The sequence below is a fragment of the Anastrepha obliqua genome, unplaced genomic scaffold (genome assembly GCF_027943255.1).
Source record: "Anastrepha obliqua isolate idAnaObli1 unplaced genomic scaffold, idAnaObli1_1.0 ptg000012l, whole genome shotgun sequence".
Taxonomy (NCBI): Eukaryota; Metazoa; Arthropoda; class Insecta; order Diptera; family Tephritidae; genus Anastrepha; species Anastrepha obliqua.
In genome coordinates this window covers 796,287-804,386 of record NW_026562179.1, presented here as the reverse complement: position 1 = coordinate 804,386, position 8,100 = coordinate 796,287, and positions in this window count along the sequence as shown.

Sequence of the window (8,100 nt, the reverse complement as noted above, 5' to 3'; positions counted from 1 at the left end):
TCTGCTTAGTAAGAGTAGCTTGTCAGATATTCCTTTGTTGGGACTTAGGAATAGTTTGGCTTGACGCTGACCGGCACAGTTTAGCCAGTGTGCAGCAAATTTCCTTTCTTCCCATTTCCTAAGGAATTCATTAATGTGGCTTTTTGTGAGTCCACAGAAAGGCTCAGGTCCAGTAAGCAGCACATTTGCTACTTGTTTTGCAAGGTCATCAGCCATTTCATTTCCCTCATGTCCTTCATGTTCCGGAATCCAACCTAGTGTTACTATGTTGAGTTTTCCTAACGCGTTGAGAAGGTTTAGGCAATCATTTACCAATTTAAAGGTGAAAGTTTTTGATTGAAGGGCTTTTAGAGCCGCTTGGCTTTCTGAAAGTATGTAGATGTGAGTACCTCTCATTTTCCTGCTAAGGCATTCTCTTACACATATTATATTTCAATGGCATGTATTTCTGCCTGGAATATAGTATTGTTGGGTAGAGTCCCATCGGAATCGATTTTTTTAATTTAGGCCCATTGATTCCTGCCCCTGTTCTACCATTTTCCTATTTGGACCCCTCAATAAATCATAGCTGAGAGCCAGGTTTGAAAGTGATAGAATTAGTTCTCCAGTCTGTGCGTTCATTAATTATAACTTGGAAGTTCCTGGACAGCATTGGTTTGGGTGATAGTATATCATCCCCATGAAGAATGGGACTATGTAGCATGTCTTCTAAGATCTTTAAATGTCCCTTCATATCCCCACTTTTAAGTTCAGATATACCTTTTCATCTTAAGGTACTCGAGCGAGCTTCCCTTTCAATCAAGATTGGAAGCGGTGGCAGGTTTTCATAGCCCCTGTAATACCAACCCATATCAGGCGATGCAGTTTGTTTAATTCGTTTACTGCTTTTCTTTGATTGACCTTGGGCCACCATGCTAAGGATGCTTAAGTGACTATGGGTTTCACAAATGTCCAGAAGATCATTCTAGGGTTTAGTCCCCATGTCTTACCAAAAAGCCTTGTGCAAGAAAAAAATTCCCTTGTGGCTTTTGAAGTAACTCTCTCAATATGGAAATTCCACGTAAGCGTTTTGTCAAGACTGACGCCAAGATAGTTCGCTTCTGTCGAGAGTTGAAGTGTTGTTCCATTAAGGGTCGGACATTTGAGATTTATGTTCCTTCACCTAGTAAACGGTACAAGTGCTGTTTTGGATGGGTAGGTAGGTAGGTAGGGTGGTTGTCATAAGACACACTTAGACCTTCCGCAGGTCCATTGTGATACCACTGGAGCTTATCCTTACTCTACGTGTTCCTTTTCAAACCATCCGGTTGCTATAATAATCTAGCAGAGCTTCGTTAGTTTTAGATGGGCTATATCCGCTACATCGGTTAGAAATGCTGTATCAAGAGTGCGCAGCCTTTTCATAGCTAGGCTTTCACACTCACATAAAAGGTGTGACTGTTTCCTCTTCTTCTGTATTAAGACAGCTTCTACAGAAATCGAAGTACGGGAGTCCTAACCTTCTAGCGTGGCTGCCTATTAAACAATGACCAGTTAATACACCTATCATTTTTCTTATAGATTCTCTGTTGAATCTTAGCAAGATCTTCGATCGACCGCTGTTCCAGTTCGGCCATGTCTGTCTGCTTAGTTCGCATGTTGTGAGGTTTTGCCAGCTTGTATTTACCTTTTTGATGGTTTCCCAGTCTATAAGTAATTTACAAGTGGCTATGGGCATGGGTATCAGCGCTTTATCCGGTTCGAGATCGAGCGTTGTACCGGTTCTTGCAAGTTCATCCGCTTTACAGTTACCTGCAATGTTCCTGTGGCCTGGTACCCAGATAAGGTGCACCTTGTAGCACTTAGATACGTCATCTAGTAGTTTAAAACATTCTACAACTGTTTTCTACGAGTACGTGATTCCAACGCTTTTATTGCTGCTTGACTGCCCGAGTAAATGAACACTTCATTTGTGGATAATACTCTCGTTTTTATTTCTTTAAGTCCCTCTTTTATGGCAGTGACTTCCGCCTGAAATACACTGCAATGATCAGGTAACCGAAATGATTGGCATACTCCGAGTTTGTCGGAGTAGACCCCTCCACCTACTTTGTTGTCCAGTTTTGAGCCATCTGTGTAGATGCTTAAATCATTTATCTTAACAATGAGCCCGTTATCCCATTCCTCTTTGGAAGGAAATACTGTGACAAAGGATTTATTAAAATTGATGTCCTTGGTCCTACAGAAATCCGTTGTGCTGGGAATGCAGGGGAATTGTTCTAAAATTGAGGAGTGTCCTCTTTGGTTCGTTCTGAGTAGGCCGATTTCTCTTAGTCTGAGAGTTGCTTTGGCAGCTGTTTGCTTACCGTATTGCTCTATTGGTAAAATGTTAAGCATAATATTTAGTGCACCTGTGGGTGTGGTTCTGAGGGCCTCGCAGATGCAAAGACTGGCCATTCCTTGTACGTGTGCCATGGTTCTTTTAATGTACAATTTATCTAGAGCTGGCCACCATACTAATATGCCGTATGTTAGGATTGGTCTGACAATTGCCGTGTAAAGCCAGTATACGATAGATGGGGAGAGACCCCAACTTAGTCCTATCAGCTGTTTACAAGAGTATGGTGCTATTGTCGCCTTTTTTACTCTATCTTCGACATTTGCCTTCCAAGTTAGCTTTCGGTCTAGTATCAGACCTAAGTAGCGGGCCTCATCACTAAATGACAGTGCCGTTCCACCTAGAGTCGGAGGAGCTATATTTGGAATTTTGTGTTTCCTGGTAAATAGGATGAGTTCAGTTTTATTGGGGTTGACGCTTAGCCTATTTGCTTTTGACCAGTTTTCAACCATGTTTAGTAAATCTTGCATGACTTTTCTAAGTGTATTGGGAAATTTCCCTCTTACTACCATTGCAACATCGTCCGCATATGCTACGACGTGTTGTCCTCTCTCCTCTAGGCTCTTTAGCAAGGAGTTTAGTGCCAGCACCCATAGGAGAGGGGACAGCCCATCGCCTTGAGGTGTTCCTCTGCTAACTTTTTTCATGATCTCTGAAGCCCCTAGGGTTGCGATCACAAATCTGCTCAAGAGCATGTTTTTGATGAGCTCAACCAGAGCGCCAGAGATCCCGAAATCCGTCAGTGCCTTTATTGTGGTATCTGGTAGGATGTTGTTGAACGCGCCCTCGATATCTAGAAAGGCTACCAGTGTGAATTCCTTATTATACATTGACTTCTCGATTTCTGTAACAAGTGAGTTAAGTGCTGTTTCAGTAGATTTCCCTTTACAAAACGCATATTGTGAGATACTGAGCTTATTAGGGCTGATGTTAGCCCTAATATGCTTTTCTAAAATTCTTTCTAATGTTTTTAGCAGAAAGGAGGATAGGCTGATTGGCCTAAAATCGTTAGGTGTTGTGTGTGAACTTTTTCCCGCTTTAGGGATAAAGACCACTTTTACCTCTTTCCATACTGATGGGACACTTTTATGTTTCAGAGCAGCCTTAAGTATGGCCGTCAACCACTCCATGATGTAGTTGAGTGAATGTTGTATTTGGGCCGGGAATAATCCATCTGGACCCGGTGATTTCAATGGTTTGAACGTGTTCACTGCTCAGGTTATCCTAGTTTCAGTGATTATTTCTTCAATGTCACAATAAGGTCTTTCTGTACTATTGTTGATTAATACGTTAGATGATTCGGTGCTGGGAAAGTGTGTGTCCACTAGCAACTTCAGAGTTTCGTCACTCGAAGTAGTCCAACTCTTGTCCGGTTTTTGGAGGTATCCGGTGGAATAGTGTTTTTTTGAAAGGATTTTACGCAGTCGGAAGTCTCTGTGGTTCCTTCGATTTCTCCACAGACCGTTCTCCAACCAGACCTTTTCGCTTTCCTAACTTCTTTTTTGTAAATTGTTCGCTTACTGTAATAGCAGTCCCAGTCTTTACTCTCTCGTGTCGATTTCGCTCTATTAAACTGTCTTTTGCTCTCGTTTCTTAATGTAGTCAGGTCTTCTGACCACCAGGGCGGCTTTTTCTTCCCCTTATACTTAATTAAAAGGCAAGCCTTGTTTATCGCAGTTCTACAGACCTCCGTAAGGATTTGTACGTGCTCGTTCAGTGATTCTCTGTCTTCAATAGTAATATTTTGGGAATTTGGAAGTCTTTCCTTAAGTTCCCGTTTTTATATATGCCAGTTGGTCTTTTTCAAGTTCCTGTTGGCGGGGGGGCCCGTGAGTTGTTTCCCCCAAATTTTATTTCTATGTAGCGATGATCGGAGTAAGAGTATTCGTTCAGAACCCTCCACTGCGTCATCTTTCCGTAGAAGGTGTGACATGCTAGCGTAATATCAAGAACTTCTTGTCTATTGCGCGTAATAAATGTGGGTTCGTTGCCTTTGTTACACACTAAAAGCTTACAACATATAATATAATTAAAGAGAGACTCACCACGTTCGTTTGTATCCGAGCTCCCCCATACGGTATGGTGGGCATTGGCGTCACCTCCTAGGACTAGTTTGCGGTTGTGTGCTTTGCAGTCTTCCACAAGGCTTCTTATTAGCGGCGACGGCAGTGGACCTGTGTCGTCTCCGGCAAAATAGAACGAGGTTAGCTAAATGTTGGTTCCGCTCACTTCCCAGCTAACCGTCTTAGTATCTGCGTTACTGAAATTTTCAATCATAAATATGTTAAGATGTGCTTTTGCAATTATCCATGCTGTTTTAGTACCTTCACAATTGGTTTTGTATACTTTATAACCTGATGTCCTCTGACCGCAGATTTCGCCATTCCGTACCCAGGGTTCCTGGATGAGGACTACATCCGGCTGATCTTCTGCCAGACGATCCAGGCGGGCAAGGCAGGCTTCTTTACTATGGTGTAGGTTATCTGAAGAAGATGTATCAGCTGTTAGCGTTATGTCTGGGTCTTCTTTGTCTTCGCATAAATGTTCCCTTTCGGAATACTTACGCTGTTGCAGGGAATACTTACCCTCCCGTTCGAAGTACAACTTCCCTAAGCCCATTTCTGAGCCAGAAGAGGCGTATTCTTCTTCGGTGGGATGGTCGTCTTCGCTCATTGGCTCGGTTTCGCTCATGGGCTTTGCACTTTCCTTCGTGTTGAGGAACTCAATTGCATCCGTGTCGGTTTTATAAATGTGAAACTTCACCTTTACAAAACCGTATCTCAATTGCCCATCGCATTTCGCTTACGGTTCAATTGAGTTTTCTGTGAGGAGCAGGAGAGCCTGCCTGGTGGCGCGCTTCTGTTCTTTCGATTCTTCCACGCTGTTTTTGTTGGTAAGTGTTTTAACATACCTCCACTCCTGCGTTGGGATGTCCGGATGGGTTAATGGAAAGCTCTTTTTCCGTGCACCATTTGTTTATTATTGTAAGGGCTTGCTGCATGCGATCCGAAATGATTTCCTCATGCCAGCCCTATACATAAACTACTAGGTCATCAGCGTAGCCCTGAGTGTGAAAACCTAGGTTGTTCAGTTTGTGGAGAAGTTCATCTATGACTAGAGGCCACAAAAGAGGAGAGAGTACGCTTCCTTGGGGGCAACCTCTTGTGGCTTTGATAGATTTGATTGCTTTTCCTAGTTCGGTGCTGATCGTTCTAGATTTCAACATGAATATTATCCATCTAGTGATGGGTTCAGGTACCTCCTTTAGATATAGGGCATTGCAGATTGCCTCATAGGAAGTGTTATCAAAAGCCACTGATATGTCAATAAATGCACATAGAGCTATCTGCTTGGACTCAATTAACTTTTCAATAACTGTTACCAGGCTATGTATAGCAGTCCCAGTGGATTTTCCGTGTTGATAGGCAAATTGAAGTCGATGCAGCTGAAAGTTAGCTAAATTGTTTTCCCTAATATACTGATCAACTATCGTTTCCATTGTGTTAAGGAGAAATGAGCTGAGAATGACTAATTGGTCTGTATGATTTATGCAATTATTCGGGGTTTTCCCCTACCTTTGGAATAAATACAACCTTAACCTCAGCCCATTTTGTAAGTAAATATCCTAGCAGTAAGCTTGCTTTGTATAGTCTGGTCAAATTAGGGATAATATGGTGCGCACCCTGCTGTAAAAGACAGGGGAATATCCCATCAGGTCCAGGAGATTTGTATGGGCTGAATGTTGATATCGCCCATTGTACCCGCTTTTCATGGAATAGCTTGTTTGCTAGTTTTAAGTTCTCAGCACTCACAGATGTAGTACTTTCTGCCGGCACAGAGATCTCGTCTAGCACAACTGATCCAGGGAAGTGAGTGTCCAGCAGAAGTTGGCTGGTTTCCTCTGAATTCCTTGTGTAGCTTCCATCTGGCTTTTTCAGGATACTAATGCCGTTTGAGAGACCTTTTAGTAAGGTTTTGGGTGATTGTGGCTTGGTCGCACCTATATCAAATCTAATATGTCTGTGATCCGACATAGATGTTTCCTCTGACACATGCCAATTTGAGACTTCGGACAAAGCATTATTACTAGAGAGAGTCAAGGACTTCTTCCCTGATTGCATTAATGAAAGTCGGTTCGTTGCCTCGATTTAGGAAAGATATATATACCTAAGTAGAAATTCAAGAAGGTACTCACTTCTTGGATTTATGTTTGTGCTCCCCCACGCTGTGTGGTGCGTATTTGCATCACAGCAGAGGATCCACCGGAGACGTTTTTGTTCCACCAGGGCTATAACCTCCCTTGTTGGAGCAGTAAGCTCATCTCCTGGAAGGTAAGCGGAGGCAAGTACTACCTCATGCCCACCAGGTCTTCTGTAATAAACTGTGAAATTGGGATAGAGGTGAGTTGATTATTTATTATCAACGCCGCTCTGGGACGGTCTTTGTTAGCAGCATATACATATTAATTTACCGTTTAAGCTCTGGAGTCCCAGAACGACTCCTTCAGAGTTCTGGGCTAAATCTCCTCGTCAGCACGTCCTAGGCTGCTTTTGCGTGATGGAGATTTATTTGAAGGCATCCGAATTGCCTTCTGCTGTTACGAAGTTTTTGCGTTGGCCAGGTCATCTATTGATCCTTCGTTTGGCAAAGGCTGCCTTTTTCTTACCTCGGTTGCTTTTCAGCAAGACTGCTTCCTCAGCAGACATCTGATCCCCTCTTCGTGCCTTGTTATGGCTGTGCTCTTCTTTATCGCCCTGCAGCGGAGGTCGCATGCGAATGCCCTCAGCCACGTTATAGCGAAATGGGCCGGTTGTTGTTGGCTTTTCTGCATCGTGTCTGGAGCAACTGACTTTATCGTCCTGGGCTATTGAAGCCGTTGGAGTCAAAGTTCCTGCTTCCTCCGAGCTTTGTTTCACCGAAGGTTCAGAACCCTTTTCGGTAACCTTGGGCGGATCCGTAGTTCAGCCAATTGTTGAAGGTTTTTATGACCTCTGCGGAGATTGGGTCGATAGCAACAGTGATTTCTACCACAGTACCCTTGCGCACTCTGTTGAGCATCCCGCCAGCATTCGTGTTGAGGCCCTCATTTTGTCCATCAAGGAGGCTAATAATATCCTCAGTTGAGGTGCTGTCCAATTCTGGAAAGTGACCAACGAAGATTTGTGGGCGCGGTATATCGGCCGCCTGTACAATCTTCCGCTGTGCATCTTTCCACTGCTTCAGCTTATGAACTACTTCCTTTAGCCAATTAGCCGTATCATCATTTTTGTTAATTCTACCTTGAGCTCTGGATTAGGCACTACTGCCTTTGGTCCTTCCGTTTCGGTGGTCTCGTCTGCCTTTCTTCCAACGCTAGAGCTCCCCTGTAAACTGGCACGCTTAGGGGAGATTTGCTTTGGCGTGGTGCTGCTGGAGCGTTGTCGCTTCAGATCAGCTGGTTTTTGAACCAGCTCTCTTGCCTCGTCAATGATGTGACCCTTTCTCAGGAAGTACTTTAGACGCTTTCTGGCGGCACCACTCAGCCGCACCTTGTTTTCATCCTTTCCTCCTGATATTGCAGAAGCTTTGCCATCTGGCCCCAGAGCCATGTCGTCAACTTCCATATCCTTGATTTCGCTGGCAGTTGGAGGGCATTAGTTGCCCTTAGCTGCCTACGATGTTGTTGGTAGTTCGGCACTGTTTACCGAAATGTCGTTATCGACCTGGTTTATATTAGGCACTCC